General features: G+C 37.3%; 1 protein-coding gene across 4 annotated transcripts in view; it reads right to left on the reverse strand.

Annotated features, from left to right (window-relative positions):
- The window catches only part of GPC6 (glypican 6), a 1,069,657-nt gene that overhangs the window by 526,907 nt on the left and 524,092 nt on the right, over nucleotides 1-18,658 (reverse strand). The gene's annotated exons all lie outside the window — the stretch shown is intronic.

The following is an 18,658-nucleotide window of genomic DNA, read 5'->3' on the forward strand; positions in this document are numbered from 1 at the left end:
AAATATAAATATTTCCTAAATATAGAAATTCTATTGCTATAGTGGCAGCGAAAAGTGAGGGATTTCCTAAGTCATGGTTTATAAACCCTGTGTGATCTTGTACAAGCGACCAAATATTTCTTATCTTAAATTTTCTCAAATGTAAAATCAGGATAAATGTTATTAAACCTCCCTAATCTTCAAGGGTTCAGTAAGGAAAATCAGCATTGATGCAAATAGAGTAAATTTTTCAAAGTTTTCAAAGGATCCATTAATCAAAATATTTCTGTATGCTCTATGTCTATGTTATATAGGATTTTATGCAATCAAGAACATTTCAGAATTTTTCAGAAATATTAGTTACCTAGTCTGTCCTAAAATGGAAATGATAGTAAATGATCAATATTAATACTAAAGTATAAAAATGCCATATTAAAATCTTTCATTCTTGAAACCAAGAATGGAAATAGCTTGGCCTCGTTGATAGAGGAGCAGGGTGAAAGGTATTATAGGTTGTGAACGAAACTAACAAAGAATGGAAAAATCACTGAATTGAGAAATACTAATATAATGAGACTGGAAAGTGGATTCTAATCATGAGCTCAGGACAGCCCATTCATTTATCTTCTTTTTGAGGTCAATTATTTTGTTGGACTCAGGAATTAAAGCTTAATTTATTGAATACAGAGTACTGCCTTCAGCAATGAGTAGTTAGTAATCAATAGCGTGGTCTGGATTTTCAAAGAGCTTAAAAAAAAGTAAAAAAAAATCTTCTCACTCTCATTGCTCTGCAAAGACTGGGGGTATAAATGCTTCTCTATGAGGATGAAATTTTTATTTTTTATTTTTTGCTTTTACTGAAAGTAACATTCCTTAGGCTCTTCCCCTCCTGATACAGGGAACATGAAATATTAGACTTATGCCTGCTTTGAGGCTGAATGGTTAAAAACAAACTGCTCACTTATTGTGCCTTGTGGTTTGCTTCTGTATGCCTAAATTAGTGTTCAGAACTGAATAATGAAACCAAGTTCTCATCTTTCAATAAATAGGGCTCAAGAAACTTTTCATTAGATTCTAAGCTTAAATTCTGTCTAAGGGTATATCATTGTCTCCAAAGTTTGCTATTAGCTTCACTGGCCCTCAAAAGTCAAGTTATTATTCCTTGTTCAAAATCATTATATGGTTTAGTGATCTCACAGTCAAAGTTAATATTTGGTATTGAAAGATGCTAATGTATCAGGCAATTATGACAAATGTTGCTACCTTAAGGTACATTGATCTTAGATGTTATGAAAGATGGGGATCCAAGGTACTGAGGCAAAACTAATGTCCTCCAAAAATAAGTACCCTCATTTCATTTTTAGTCTGCTCACAGACTTAGAATTCCACCTTTTGAAGGTTGACTCTTTGAACAAAGTATTTTATGCTTGGATGAAAATTGTTTCTCAGCAAACCAAACAAGATAGAGATTTGGAAGACAGTTATTGGACCCACTTTGCTGATGAAGTATTATGCCCACACAGCACAGAGAACGAAATTGAAGAGCAGTGTAGGGAAAAAACGATCTCGATCCAGGCTTCGTTTAATCAGCGAGGACAAACCTCACATTGGGTAAAGCCTTGAGTCAACAAAAATTTTCATCTGAAGAAACAGTTTGGTAGAAAAAATGTTTTTGATTTTTTTCTCTTCCCCATTCACAAAATATACATCAAAGGTTGTTGCTTTAGGGCTCTGTTATGCTTCTTAGATGCACAGAAGCACTTTTTCCAGCCAGCATTAGCCTCTGGAAGGATTTTATTCATCTAGAGGGGAGATCTGGACGCAGACAGCTGTTAGCTGCGGGGCAGATTGCTTCAAGTGGGGGAACAATCTTGTAGATAAAACCACCACTGTTCCAAAGGCAAAAAAGAAGTCTGCACGCTGCCTGATCGCTTGGAGAAGCCTCTCAAGGGGCAAAAATCAACTCCGAGGAGCCAAAAGTTGCCCTGAGGATATCCGAGAAAGGCTTCAAATGAAGCCGCCAAATGAATGGATCAAAATGTAAGGTGCACACAGGGCCGAAGGGAGGTGCCAGCAAGAGGGGAAAGGCAGACAAGAGGCTCTTGAGGAATCTGCAGTCCACAGAAACGTTAATAGTTTTGCCCAATCAATCTGGAGATGTCTTGTTAATGCCACCACAGGGAGACTGTGCGTGGAGATTGGATTAAGTGCTGTACGGCATTTACCTAGAAATTGTAGCATTTTCCTACTCTCCTGCTTTCCAAAACACTTCTCATTGAAAGCTTGTTTGAAATGAGTGCTTCAAGATGGTGGTGTAAATTCGTGTGATCACAAAACTCAATGACTGTAGAAGCTTTGGTCTCCAGTCAGTGGAGATTATATTTCTATACTTGGTAACCGATAGCTCCTGTCCTGCCATGGGAAGCGGGTATCCTAAGTTTGCTCCATTAAATCCACATATTCATGTTGACTGTATTTCTCTCCTAATCTCTTCTTTTCTACCCTGCCCTCCACAAAAGCATGTTAGATCGGTTCAGTCAGCCCAGTGTCCAAGGTCTGGTTAAGGAAAGACCCAGAGGAGCTGTCCTGGAGGGTAAAATGGTTGGGAAAGCTGATGTCCGGTAAGGGTTATGATTCACAGATACAATAAAGCTACGACCCTGCCCCCTCCTGTCCCGCCCCATGCCTTTTTCAAGGACAAGTCAATAGGGGTGTCCTTCCTCATTCTGCATACACCTGTCAGTGTTCAGGCACATCTTATGAGATGATTTCTCCTTTCAAAAGTCTCCTTGCTCACATAATAACCGGACAGGACCACCAGGAAAATGGTAGTTAATGAGGAGCATTCATGGAAGAAGAACCATAGCGCCATTTACTCTCTTCTGTGTTAGACTTTGAGGGTGAGAATACATGGTCCCTGAATGGCATATCTCTTCCCACTCTCTGGAGGTGAGACCCTATGAGAAGAGGTAAGCACCGGGGTTGCTCAGAGAGTGCTTGCCACATGAAGTGTCACCTTTGGCATGCTGTAGCTTCCATGGCAAGGACAGTTGGATGTGGTCCTCTATATTGGGGGGTCTCGACCTCAGCACTGTTGACCTCTATGTACTCACTGCCAACAGCACATCCTTCCCCCAGTACTGACAACCAAACACGTCTCCAGATATTACCAAACGTCCCTTGGGGAGACAAAAATCACTCTTAATCCACCCCTGGAGAGTTACCTTCCTACTGATAAATTTCAGGGTCTAAAAATAGGATATCAAAACATTCAGAGAAAAGACCAGAACATTTATAGAGACAGCCCCACAATTTATTTTCGAGATAAATTCGAGGATCTGTGCTCTCAGTGAAAGCAGCTGAAATACACATTATACTCATGGGTTAGATTGTTGGTGGCCAATATTACCAATTCCATGTCTGGTGCCCATTATATGGCAGGGGTTTAGAAAGCGGTGACTAGTGAGTGAATAAATAGATGGAGGAACATGAGCGTCCAGTGAAATGCACCTTGATTCTATTTGGTCTGGGCTCTTCTTAGATAATGATACAACTTCATGGGCCCACCCTAGAGGGAGAGAGATGTTACAGGCCATTGTAGAGCAGGACATAACTGATATGGCATCCTGACATCCTCCAAACTCTTGTACAGTAAAACAGACACAAACATTCATATTTTCCCATGCTCCAAGTTCCTGTGCATCTCTACCCAGAAGGCCTCACAGCCCCTGTCCAAAAATATGTTCATTATCAAGACTGCCTTACCAGACCCTCACTTCCTCTCTGACACAGCTCTCTCTGTCCCGAGCCATGCTTTGCTTGGCTTCATTACTGCCTCTCCTGCTGCTAGCCCTGCTGGACCTTGACCTCATAGCTTGTGATCTCACCACGCTGACTGCATTCAAGTTTTCTTGCATCCTTCACCTAAGCAATGCCCTGCATGCTATGTTTGAATGAACTCCCAAGCCGCTTTTGAATCTATAATAGATATTCTATTATATTGTCTTAGCAGTTTTTCCTAAATATCGGTTGTGTTTTTCTGTAAGAAACGGAAACCCTCAGTATACATTTTTAAAAATTATGAGGTTGAAATTATATCAAGTTTTCAAAATAACAAATGGTTCAAAAAGAGAGCCTATTATGAGACAATGTTTCTGTAAGCAAAAATTCTTTTATTATTTATGACTTCTTTATCTCTTAATGCATACTTTCTCTTGCTGTGTGTGTATATGTATGTTTCTATAGATTAAATTTATTATATTATAATAAGCAATATGATTTACTCAGTCAATTCATCCCAGGAATCAATAAGCTATATAATTTCAAAGTGATTCTAATAACAGTAATCTATATCTTTTCTGTTTGAGGGATTATTTAACCAAATTTCTGTCAGATAAGTAAGAGCTCCCCACCCCCATCACAAACTGTTTTAAAATGCAATCAATATGGTAACATAATATCTTCATTATTTCCATTTGCTTCTGTTACAATTTTGGAGGAAAGTCAAAATGCCAAACCTTAAATGTCAGGTGAACGTGATAACCACTACACTACGGAAATGCCAAACCTTAAATGAAGAGGACAAATGGATTTGAAACGATCAAATTACCATCATGGTAATTTCAGACCTAGCTAGAGATAGAGCTGAAACAGTTGCCTGATACATAATGAGCATCACACACTACGTAAGGCATGGTGTTAATGGATTTATGCATACTTTATGCAAATCAGATATTAGTATACCTAGTTTGCAGACGAGGAAACTGAGACTCAGAAATAAGCAAGTTGCCCTAGACCATTCAACTAGCATGCCACCCAGAGCTCCAAACCTTAGGAGAAAGGATGAATTCTAAGAAAGAACAAGAAAGTGGGGTGGCTTTGTAGTTTTTTGTAAGGCAAACTTTCACACTGTGATTTGAATGATTAATTCAAATTAATTCTGAGGATACTGAGTAAAACCATATATAAATAAAAATTGCAAAATGCATTCTCAAGTCAAATCTAAATTATTTATTACAAATAATTTTCATGTGTGATTACTTTTTCCACTAATACTAATTAGTTCACGTAGATAACTGAGACTGGAAGGCGTCCTCATATCCCTCAGGTTGGTCTATCTTCTTCAAAGGGGTAGCTTCTAGTAGAAGAAAACCACTCACAGATCCTGGGATTACAGCTATCGTGCATAGAACAGTGGCACACAAAAGGAGGCTAAAATTATTTGATTAAATATGTGTCTCATTTCTGATATATGCACACATATATTGCATATATTATTTTATCATATGTGTACATTAGCAAGTATACACATCCATGAACACATTCATTCACCTATACATTTAACTGTTTGAATAAAATACAATAAAATGCCAATGTTAACAGAGAGGAATTACCAACAGAGACTTTATGTGGTTCAAAATACCCCAAATATTTAATATCCATGCCTTTACAGAAAAATTTTGCCAATCCCTGGCATAAAGGGTCAGAATTGTAAGTGAAATGTTTGGAGATAAATTAATTCAACAAAATGTATTATGCCTTTAATTTCTTGTAGGTAGGGAGACAATTTATTAGTCTGTTATCTCTAAGTAGTGGAATAAAAGTTCCTTTTCTCCATTATTTTTTTATTTAAATTCAATTAGCCAACACATAGGACATCACTAGTTTCAGACGTAGTGTTCTTATGTATTAAAATTTGCTTTGACCAACCCTGCAGCCCATTCATCTCTTTATATTCCCTTGCAAGGTAACTAAAATCCAAAAGTAAATTCTTAAATCGCTTTAATGATTTAGAGGATTTAGGTGACTTCAGTGATTTTAGAGTAGACACCCCTAAATTTTTCTACTGTTGTGGTTTAAGGAGCCCCTGGACATTTTCATGAGGAGAAAATCCCACAGTAAACCCAGCATATAAAATAGACAGTATAAAATGAAAAAGAAAAAGAAAAAAAAATATAACACCAATAAAATTATAAAGATAATTTTATAATTTTCCATTTTAACACTCTCTTTATGGTAAGTAATAAAAATAGAAATTTAAACTATCTTTTAACATTTTACAAGGCCCTATAACAAAATACAATGCTTACCATAAATCTAGAAAAATTATTTTTAGAAAATAATAAATATATTTGCTATCAAAAATATTATAATACATAATTCAAAAATTGCTCACTATGTTAATCCAAAGGTTATTTTTATTATATTACTCCCACTGTGTTTTGGAAACTCTTATAAATTAGATCTTAAATAAGTGAAAACATAAGGGGTCTAGGGAAATACTTCTAGCCAATCAATCAAGAAAACCAAGGATATAATAATGCCTTTAAAATGCATTATTTAGGTCAATTGGACATCACCACTTTATATTTTTCCAATGCATCTGATCTAATCAACTAGACTTTTCCATGAAGAAAATTTTAATGAAAGGTCATCATGACTGTTTGTTAAAAATAATCAATACCTCGCAAAGTCCTTCCATTTAATACTACTAAATTAAGTCACCTGAAGAGAATAAATTCCAGGAGACTTTTCAGATTCAGGGGTGTAATTCAGTTTCAAAAGGAAAGTTCCCTGGAATGCAGCCCCTATGTAATTGGTTGATATAGAGAGATTTGAAGCAATAAGGCCGTTTATAGAAATTGTTGGCTTGAAAGCACATTTCCCAAGGTTAAACTTTTTTTTCCCTATACTTAGTGATCCTTTACACATTAGATTGATAAATGTTTTATTTCTTGGTAGGTTATTTCTCCAGAAGATACCGTTTAAAGTGCGAAAGACTGATTAGGCCATTTATGTTCATAAGGTGGTATAGATAAACTATTAATTCTAGAAATCATGAATTAAATTTGACATCTGCTGACAGTTGCTGCCAAAAGCAAACAACTGTTTTGAGCCTGCAGAGGATGTTTCCATCTCACCCTAAGCAATGCGCATGAAATTAAAAGCTGAGATGCTTCCGAGTTCACTTTCCTTATTGCACAGCTCCTTTGTCTTGGCCTACAGATAACGCCTTTAGGCCTTGCCCACAACCCATTTTTCTTTCAGAGATGACATGATGCACAGTGTGTTTAACCCATTAGGAACCAAAATTATAGATTTTAAAATCACTTCCAACTTTTTATTTGCCTTAACTGAAAAAAAGCAAGTGTTTGTTGTTTTGTTTGTTTTTTTAGGTTTCCAAATTTGGATCGTCTACTTTTCCATTCACAAATCCAGTTCTTTGTCCAGCTCCCCTTATTTCTTCACCCGCCTACTTGTGCCGGGGGTGGAAAAAAATCTGCCAATACCAAATAACCAGGGGTGGACTCTGGGAAGTGGGGCCAAAGCTAGTATGTAGGTGAAAAGTCAGTGATAAGGACCTGGCGTTATTGCAACAAGAGATTGTGCAGGTGCTTAAGGAGAGTAAGGAAGAACAGTCAAATGAAATTGACTTCTCTTTTTCAGAGAATTAGGTGGTTCTCACCCTTGGTTGCCCATTAAATTCACTTAAAAAATCCTGGTGGCCAGGTTGCTTTCCAGACTAATGAAATGATAATCTCGGGAGTGGGATCCAGGTATCAGTATATCTTCAAGCTCCCCACATGATCTCAATGTGCAGCATTTTTCTATTCTCCAATACTTTCATTTTAGTCAGTGCCTGGCGGTGGATATATGAACAGGGAAGGAGGAATGATGATGGAGGGAGGAGTTATATCATACATCAGCCCCGATTCTCTTCCTCTTCCCTTCCTTCACTATGCTCCCTTTTCTCTTTTCTCAGACCCATGTTCTGGTCTCCGGAAGAAAGCACACCATCGGTCAAAATGTGGAAAGTAAGTGAGGTGCACTGGCCGTGGTCTTGGGGGATAAGAGTGTGCTAGTCTTTTCGCCTTTTCCCTGTATCTCTTTTTCCTTTTCCAGCACCTAAGACTCACTCCCTAGGCACCCTCTTCTTTGATAACAGGACAATGAGCTTATCCCATGATGAGCAAGGAAGGGTGCAGCCTGGGAAGAGAAAGGAATAGAGTCTGGTAACACCCGAGCTAATTAAAGCCGAAGGGAAAGGGAATGCCTACCAGACTAACTAGGGTTTAAGTACATAATGCAGATTTAAGTACATAACACAGAAGGAAGACATGAAGTGTACTGGGAAATTCTGAGTTGTGAAAGCGCAATTAAATATAAAATTTGTAATGAAAGTATTATAGCCAAATTTAATGTTGAATTGTTAAGTTACATCCTTTTGGGTCCATGAAAAACCTGCAATGCTGAAAAGATACAAAAAGTCCTGGAATAACAAGTTTACTATGTATGCTCAAGTGATGTCTAAATTAAAATGAAAGCAAAAGTCAGTACCAAGTATGAGTTTTTAAAAAATAAATTGAATAATAATGTATTAATACTGCTATATGTTACCTTTGCTTTTCGAGTCGTCTTTATATTTTGTACAAGAAGAATCTTAACTACTGTGATATTTATTACTTAAGTATTTATTTATTTATTTATTTACTTACTTTGAGAGAGAGGGAGCACGTGCATACCCGAGCAGGGGGGGCGGAGAGGGAGAGAGAGAATGTTAAGTAGGTTCCATGCCCAGTGTGGAGCCCAGAGCTGGGCTTGATCCCAAGACCGTGAGATTATGACCTGAGCCGAAATCAATAGTCAGATGCTTAACCGACTGAGCCACCCAGGAGCCCCAGTTTATTTATTTTTTTTAAGAAACAGTGAAATGCAGGATGCCACAGTAGAAAAGAACACTAATAAAAGGAAATAGTTCAATTATGAAGATAAGGTTAAAGATTTATGTGCAAAAATATTCCTCTTATTATTTACATTAGCAGAAAAGGGAAACAACTTAAAAATCCTTAAGGAAGGATATACTCACACTGTAAAATATTACATTATATATAAAATTATGTTTTTAAATTATTTAAAAGCTAACACTTCCCAAGCACTAAGTATGAGTTAGCTACTATTCCAAGGACTTCTCATATGTTAACTAATTTAATCTTATCAGCAGCCCTATGAGATAGTGATTATTATCATCTGACTTCTGCATTTGGGGAAACAGAGGTCAAAAAAGTTAAGTAGCTTCCAAGGTACAGAGCTAACAGGCGATGGAGCTGGGACTACAAACCTAGGCAGTCTGACTTGAGGAACTGTACCTATAGATTCTATGAGGAGTGAAGTTTATATAATTTAGAGGACCCTCTTTAACAGATATAATACAAAATTACAAATACAAAATTAGGTATAGGATCTTGAAAAGGTATATTTAAGTGAAGAGTCTTAAAACATAAATATCACCAGATTTATAGTACATCTACTTTCAGTTAAGACATGATGACAGAAAATGCTGAGATAGAAAATGATCCGAAAATAGGGATGCCTGGGTGGCTCAGTCGGTTAAGCGTCTGCCTTTGGCTCAGGTCATGATCCCAGGGTCCTGGGATCGAGTCCCCCAACAGGCTCCCTGCTCAGAGGGGAGGCTGCTTCTCCCTCTCCCTCTGTCCCTCCCCACTGGTTGTGCTCTCTCTCTCTCATTCACTCTCTCTCTCAAATAAATAAATAAAATCTTAAAAAAAAATGAAAATGAAAAAAAAAGAAAATGGTCCCAAAATATATATGCAGTACAATCCCAATTTTGTAAAAAAAAAAAAAAAAAAAAAAGGTATATACACATTGATAAAAATAAGAACACCCATATAAAAATGGCTTATAGGGGCGCCTGGGTGGCTCAGTCAGTTGAGTGGCTGCCTTCGGTTCAGGTCATGATCCTGGAGTCCTGGGATCCAGCCCCGCATCAGGCTCCCTGCTCTGTGGGGCATCTGCTTCTCCCTCTGCTCCTCACCTTGCTTTCGTCCTCTTTCTCTCAAATAAATAAAAAAATCTTTAAAAAAAAAAAAATAAATAAAAAATAAAAATGGCTTATAATGGGTAAAACGTTATGATTTATCTGCATTCTCTTCTCTACACTGCTTACTTTATTCTAAAGTTTCTACAATGACTATAAATTACATTCATAATTAAAAAACAAAAAAATAATATGTATTATTTTAACATAAAAAGAACTTTTAAACAGAAAAATGCTGCTTGTTGATGGGGGGAAATACCTATTTAAAAATATAGACCAAAAAAATAATAAGAATATAAAATGAAACTAGTTTATCTAATAAATCTACAAAGGGAAGTCCAAGAATTAAGACAAAAAAAAAAATGCTGGAGAGGGCAGAAAACAAACAAGAAATTTACTTAAAAATCACCAAATTTATCAGCAAATTAGCAGGGATAGAATTTGAGTCTCTTGACTCTAGATTTAGTGAATGCATGCTGATTAGTAAGAAGGACTTAATTAAAAGAGAGAGAGAGAGAGGAGTAGTCTCTCAGACACAGCATGCTGGTTGTAACATAATGGTCCCAGTAAGGTTAGTAATTATTCACTGATAATAAGAATATTTTTTGGTATTCAAATGAACCCTTAAAAATATAGATAATTTATATTTCTTTCTAGACAGAGAAAGGATTTCTCAAACTGATGTAATCAGTAGCCAATAAAATTCCATTGTTCATTATCAGAGATGTCAGCCCATACTCAAGAAAAAAGAACACCAAATTGTCCTTTTAATGATTATGAATTTTAAGTCACTGTTTTCTCTACAGAGTTTTTGGTGGGGTTTGATAATTATTAGCATAGGATGATAAACTGTGTAATTATAAGAATGTTTTTATAAACATTTGACAACCAAAATAGTAAAGGAAGTTATGATACCGTCTAACCACCTCTGTCATTTACCGAATGCTTGAGCTTGTTGGATAACCCTTAGAGGTGCACTGCCTCCCCAATCATGTGTTAGGAATCATTTTATTCCTTAAATTTGTCAAGAGGTAATGAACATCAGCCTCACTTGGCATCACAGATGTTTAATTCAAGGGTAATTATACACTTCGATGAGAAAATAAATAATAGATAGCCCAGTATAGGTTTATAATAAGACATACCACAGTATTGTGTAGGGTATAAATGCAAATGGATTAATTTAACATTGATCTAAATTTGCTTAACATTGATTAGCTTTACTTTGCCAGTCAGTTACCAGGTTCTTCTTAAAGAAAAAATATTGAATTCATTAATCTCATGCTATTTAATGGCTATTTTACTTTCATAACATCAATCAGTTGAAATGCAACAAACAAAAACAATCATTATTAAAGATATCATAAAGTATCAATTACTGAATGCCAGTATCTTTTGCAAAATTATACAGTGGTGAGGGCGCCTGGGTGGCTCAGTTGGTTAAACGACTGCCTTCGGCTCAGGTCATGATCCCGGAGTCCCCGGATCGAGTCCCGCATCGGGCTCCTTGCTCAGCAGGGAGTCTGCTTCTCCCTCTGACCCTACCGCCTCTTGTGCTCTCTCTCTCTCAAATAAATTTTAAAAAAAAGAAAAAAGAAAAAAAAAAGAAAACAAACAAAAAAATTATGCAGTGGTGAATATGTGCATCGTATTCTTCACAGTGTTAAAATCAAATTAATCCTAGATAAGGAACAAGCTTATTTTGATTCACTGGCATATTTTAAGCTTACAAGTAACTTTCATATTATTTATATTTCAACTCCTGAATTAAATAGGTCATACATTAAAGTATTCAAAAGAAGATATTCAGTTGAGTAATCTTCAAAAATTTTTATTCCTACCACAAGTTTATTATTTTAGACTTTATTGGATGTTTTATAACATGTGTTTGTTGTATGTTATACAGTGGTATTATATCATTCTTATTTTTATTCTGATGTACGTCATAAAATCTTCCCCAAAGCAATTAGCAATGGTTTTCAAGAAGGCATCTACCTACATATTAGACATTGATAATTTCTGTAAAGTGTAGTCTTAAAACAGCTTTGTTTTTTGCAGACTTAAAGGGCTCTGCAAAGCTTCTCCAACACAGTGGTCTTTTGTGTTTGGTTTGGTTTGGTTTTAAATACCCTGACCTAGGAATATGTGGCTTATGTTGTAAACGTGACTCTCTTTATGCCCATTTTCCCCTTTCTTTTTGAACTACTGATGGTAATGAATCTCCTTCCTTCAGCTCCAACTGCTGCCTTCAGTTATCACCAAGAGCAGACACCAACCAACACTCTAATCTTGCTCTGATGGATGGAATGCTAACCTTTCACAAGATTAGAGACACAAGGTGCTCTAGAGATAATAAAATTCAAATAGGTTTATTTCAAAGGGCAACCCAATCTCGCTTTTGTTCACGGGTCACTTGGCAGATCATTTGCCAATGTAGTTTTCGTGTCTTTCCAAGCTAGGTTCTGGTTCAGTGTGCCAAATTGTCAAATTAAGTGGGCCCCCAAAGCCAGCTCCAAGGTAGAAACAGAGAAAGTTGAGAATAACATTATTTTAGTGTATGCGACAAAAACTCTACTGGCCAATAATTCTAATTTGCCTACATTATACCTAATATGCTAAAAAGATAAATCAAGACCGACCATGCTAACACCACCAATGACTTCATATCACTGCCAGTATTGGGATCTTGGAGTGTGAATTCCAAAAGATTATTCAGAGCTTTCCATTTCAAATAAACGCCTAATGGAAATCAAAATCAAGAGTCGAACATATGGTGCTTTTTGAATGTTATGTAGGTGTCTGTTAAACATTTTGTTAGAAATAAAAGTCAAGGAATATTAATCAAGGAAATAAATCAAGAATAAGAAATACATACATATGAAAGAAAAGACCAGGACTAAAATCTCTTCCTCTAGGAGCAGTGTGTAATCCTTACTAAAGGCTTCAAGTATTTTCTCCTGTCCACGGTCTTCTCATTATTTAAAATTACCTCGGCTGTGGACAAATCCACAGTTACCTCCTGATGAGAAAATGAGTAAGGAAACCCAAGAGCAGTTTCATGGTAAGATGCTCCTAAAATGTATTGCTCACCTCTAAGGATACCATTAGCAAATTACCATGGAAGGTAAAATATTCAAGTTTAAAGAACACTGATAGGGGCGCCTGGGTGGCTCAGTCGTTAAGCATCTGCTTTCGGCTCAGGTCGTGATCCCAGGGTCCTGGGATCGAGCCCCGCATTGGGCTCCCTGCTCCGTGGGAAGCCTGTTTCTCCCTCTCCCACTTCCCTGCTTGTGTTCCGTCTCTCGCTGTGTCTCTGTCAAATAAATAAATAAAGTCTTTAAAAAAAAAAAAAGAACATTGATAATTTTATACCACTGCACATGGCACTGATGATACATGTGTGTCATTACTTTTATAATTAATTTTGATTCCTTTTTTTTTTTTTTTTAAGATTTTATTTATTTGACACACAGAGAGACAGTGAGAGAGGGAACACCAGCAGGGGAAGAGGGAGAGGGAGAAGCAGGCTTCCCACCGAGCAGGGAGCCCGATGCGGGGCTCGATCCCAGGACCCTGGTATCATGACCTGAGCAGAAGGCAGATGCTTAACGACTGAGCCACCCAGGCGCCCCATTAATTTTGATTCTTAAATAATTACATATTTTGCAATGTAGTATGAAAGTTTTATTCATTTAGAAAAAGTTTTATAAACTTTTATAAAGTAAGAAAGTTAAAATTTTACATGTATATTTAAATTATAAAAAATTCTTAAAACTCTAAATGGTGCTTCATTAAAAGAAAACTCTGTGAACTAGTATTTTAAATATCATATAAAACCATTTTCCCTGAAATATTTCTTTTTTAAAGATTATTTATTTATTTATTTAATTTATTTGACAGAGAGAGAGAGAGAGTGAGTGAGCATGTGCACAAGCAGGGTGAGAGGGAGAGGGAGAAGCAGGCTCCCCACTGAGCAGGGAGCCTGATGCGGGGCTCGATCCCAGGACCCTGGGATCATGACCTGAGCCGAAGGCAGACGCTTAAGCGACTGAGCCACTCAGGTGCTCCTGAAATATTTTTTAATCATAATTATCCTTACTGAGATTTAGTAATTACATAAGGCTTTTGAAATGAAACAGAATCAGTTGTATATTTAAAATAAAATATTTAGCTAGGCTGTTTTGCACTTTTATTTCAATAATGCCACTGAAGAACATTTCAAACAAATTCCTGTTAAAAATAAATCTGAGACTACCTTCTCCACAGAGGTTATGCAAAATTAGAGCATGTTAATTTGATTATTTTAAAGATGTTGCTTCCTTTTAAAAATTCTTAGAACAATCATTGCATATTTTTTCACTTATTTAGTAATATGAAATTGATGAGGTTAACTTTGTTATCTTGTACTGAGACACAGAAACCACTAACCTGGCCTGGACATACATCATGCCATAATTGGAAAGACACACCGATGACAATTAGTGGGAATCAGAATTCTCTTGGTTTTACTAGAAGTTGAGAATGTAGGCATATTGTCAGTTACTCTTGGTGCCTCACCTGGAAAATGACAATATTAACAGTACTTTCCTCATAGGACGTTATGAAGATCACACAACATACAAAAAGTAATTATGAGAGTGTCCAGCACGTGGTAAAACTATATAACTGTCAGCTATTTTTAGTACTTTCTCAAGAATAAAAACACTTGCTAATAATGACCATGATCGTTATTATCCATTTAAAATCCATCTTGGGGGCGTCTGGGTGGCTCAGTCGTTAAGTGTCTGCCTTCAGCTCAGGTCATGGTCCCAGGGTCCTGGGATCGAGCCCCACATCAAGCTCCCTGCTCGGCGGGAAGCCTGCTTCTCCCTCTCCCACTCCCCCTGCTTGTGTTCCCTCTGTCGCTGTGTCTTTCTCTGTCAAATAAATAAATAAAATCTTTAAAAAAAATAAAAAATAAAATAAAATAAAATCCATCTTGGCACATAAGAGATGAACATTATTTTTCTCATCACACCAGCTCCATGAAGTCTTATGAAGTATTTTTATTGAGAAAGCCAAAAAAAAAAAAAATGTATTTGGCGACAAAAATAGACGAAATACATTAGTTGTTGTGTGATATCCTTGATCAAAAAGATGATTTAATGGAAAATTAAAGATAATCCTGTAAAAAAAATTGTGTATCCCTTATTTTCTCTTGAGTTAATCAACTATCCTCCTATACTTGGGGATATGTGCAGCTTCATTGCCATATCTCTCTATTTATGGTCTTTCAGTGATTAAAGCTTAAAAGAAACACCCCTTCACTGAATGTATAAAAAGGCTTTACCTTCTCAGCAATCGAATGACATTGTTGATATATGATGGTGACAAGACTGGCTCAGATGAGCCCTACATCTTTCCCTTGGGACAGGAAGTGTGGTCTGGGGCAAAGATGCAACAAAGAGGCAAAACAAGTAGTTGATACTAACGTAAACAGCAGCTTTATTTTCACATTTTGCATTTGTGGGATTTAGTATTTTTTTCCCTTAGACATACTTTTTTTTTTTTAAGCACTAAACACTTAACTATTCCTTCCCAATTAGTTTAAATTACAATTCTAATTTGTTAAAACTCATTTTGGATTCTCCATCTTCTATTTAGAGAGTTTGGCAAAGATGTTCAACAAAGCTGACTTTGCTTCAAATCTCTGAACATGTTTTACATTCTTTCACGAAACCATTCATTTAAAAAAAAAAATCAAACTACAATCAGATCTGTGGGAAACTTCTAAATAACCACGACCTCATTCTTATACTATTTACTCACCAATCCTAAGAACATTTTGCCAACTAGTTCAATATCTATCTGATAATTATTCTACCCAAGCCATTTTTTTGTAAGCTTGCCAATGACCACTCCATGTGAAATAGTATTGATAATTGTGCAAAGGTCAAACTGGGCTGTGACCAGGGGGGTCTTCCAGTCTATAGGATCAGCTAATGCCTGGATCTGTCACTTTGTCAAAGAGGGAAATTAGTTTTGCTTGGCATGGTTTGTGTTTTGAGCAGCCCATGTTACCTGACACTTTGTTACATTCTGGGTGCTTGCAAACTGATTGCAGAATAAATTGCTCCCGACTCTTTCCAAGAATGGACCTTAACCTTATAAGTAATTAATTCCCAGATATTTATTTCATTTTCCTTCCCTACAATCATCTGCTGTGATTGTCCTTTCCCTGGTTTTCTGGACTTGTGCCAGGCAGCCATAAATCTGCAAATTCACTTAAATGAATACAAGGTAATTTGATGTTGCATTTGATTTGGCATTATATGCTACACAGTTGTTGACTTCAAAGTCAAAAACATAAATCTTCACAGCTCACGGAAAGAGGAGGCATTTCTTCTGAATTGGTTTGAATATGACCATGCAGGCAATTTCAGATACACAAAGACAGAAACCGTGTTAAACAGGTTGGTTATAAACCCTTCTTCTTATCATAAGTATACAGTGGTAAACTATACATATGTATGAAAATAAGATGAATAAAAACTTAAGGCAAACCTTGGCTTTTGGTATATATCCCGCTGTGGTATTTTTCAGATCCAGGCATTAGCTAATGTTTTCCCCAAGAGCAAAATACTTCCACAGTACTTAATACAGCACACTTGACTTTAGACTTTGGGCATTAATTTTGAATTTCTTTGGTTTTAAGAGGTTGAATCAGATCCATCACATTCTTTACTGTCCTTTCTGTGTGTGTGTGTGTGTGTGCACTTTAATTGTAGATCATGCCCTGAAAGGTAGCAGAGGAACAAATTATCAACTAGTTTTAGCCCTCCCATGAGGGAATGTCATCTCTTTTTATCTGAATATCAAAGCCAGCATGATGTCCATGGACCAGTGGACGTCCAAAAACAAAAAACCTAAAAAAACAAACCAAAAAACCCCCAAAAACAAAAATACAGAACAATGGCCACATTTGAGCAAGAACAGAAACAATCTGAAAGCCAGGACCGAAAACAATCCAAGTAAGTTTCCAGTTATCACCGGCCTGAAACTCTATCATCCCACGTGGGTCTGTGTAGAAATCCAGGGCAACTTACAACACAAGGGTGGGGGTGCTCTATTTAATTTAGGAAAGTGAGAGAAAGGTGGCCAGATGAAAATAAAGTGAAACTAACTCAGCAGAGCTTTCAGGAGTCTAGTCCAAAGCTGAATTTCCAAAAACTTCTCTTTTTTTTTAAGACAAAAATAGAGTGGTCCTGTGAGTGCCCGCTGAGCCTGAACAGGGACTCAGAGTTTGCTTGTGTCTGATTAAACCACTCGTGGGCCACTAGCCAGAGGTGATAAGCTTGGGGAAGGAGGGGCAGCTATCTTCAAGAACAGTTTCATGGAGGGGTGTCTGGGAAATGGCAGGAATTCAGGGGCCAGTTAGTGTTTATGCTGAGTCTGGCCCCGGGGCAGAGATCTGAGGTTAAGGAAGGAAAGGGGATATAAATACAAGTTGAGCAGCTTGCTTCCCAGAGACTGTGAGAGTCCCACTTGGGCCTCTAAGGTAGGGAGAGGGGTGTTATCCCTGCTCGAGGAATCACAGTCTGGCCCTGGGACAGTAACCACCAAGGAACTGAAACTCTGTTTCTACCGAAAGACCTTACTGCCCTGGGAACACCAAGAAACAGCATCCACCCAAGCCCACGGACACAGGTGACAGCTTTGGTGGCTGTAAGCTGCTCCCCACCCCAGGCTTAGGAACTGCAGCAGAGCAGGGGGAGTGGTGAGGTGGTAGGGGGCACATATGTGCCAATATTCTGGACTCATCTAGAAAGACTAGAGAGACCTTGATGGGCGTCAGTGAAGTAGCTGTCAAAGGTATGCTATGATGGGGAAAGGGTATCTTGCTTGGGAATTAATGGTATCAATGCTGATGTATTTTTAATTGTACCCCAAAGTTCGTGAGAGCCAAAGACATCCACATATTACACCATGCCCCCTAAAATCATAAGGTTTCCAGTAAGAACCTTTAATTATGCAAATTGAATTTAAAGGAAGCCTTAGTTAAAATGAAGAAAATTAACCCGCCAATTACATCTTATAAACTTCTTCTTCCTGATTCCCCAAATTAAAAATGACTCTAGGAACCATCTTTCCTTCTTTTGTTCTTTCTTCCTTTCTTTCCCTTCCTTCCTTCCTTCCTTCCTTCCTTCCTTCCTTCTTTCCCTCCCTCCTTTCTCTCTCTCTCTCTTTCTCTCTTAGACTTTGGGCATTAATTTTTAATTTCTTTGGTTTTAAGAGGTTGAATCAGATCCATCACATTCTTTAATGTCCTTTCTCTCTGTGTATGTGTGTGTGTGTGTGTGTTTTAATTGTAGATCATGCCCTGAAAGGTAGCACAGGAACAAATTATCAACTAGTTTTAGCCCTCCCATGAGGAAATGTCATCTCTTTTTATCTGAATATCAAGGCCAGCATGATGTCCATGGACATCTCTTTCTCTCTTTCCTTCCTTCCTTCCTTCCTTCCTTCCTTCCTTCCTTCCTTCCTTCCTTCCTTCCTCCCTCCCTCCCTCCCTCCCTCCCTCCCTCTCTCTCTCTCTCTCTCTCTTTCTTTCTTTCCTTCTCCAGCACAAGGAATGTAACCATCTGAGTCAGGGAAGAATTCAGTGTATTTAGTTGTGAGGAGTGGGAAGGAGGGAGGGGGATTATTTGCAGGGTACTCATAAGAGTGATAATTTGTCAGAGTTACAGGTCTATAATAAACCAGTACAATCCATCTGTCCTTTTATTTTATTTTTTTTTTTTTAAAGATTTTATTTATTTATTTGAGAGAGAGAGAATGAGAGAAAGCATGAGAGGGAGGAAGGTC

Source organism: Phoca vitulina, unplaced genomic scaffold (genome assembly GCF_004348235.1).
Source record: "Phoca vitulina isolate PV1807 unplaced genomic scaffold, GSC_HSeal_1.0 scaffold5, whole genome shotgun sequence".
Lineage (NCBI taxonomy): Eukaryota > Metazoa > Chordata > Mammalia > Carnivora > Phocidae > Phoca > Phoca vitulina.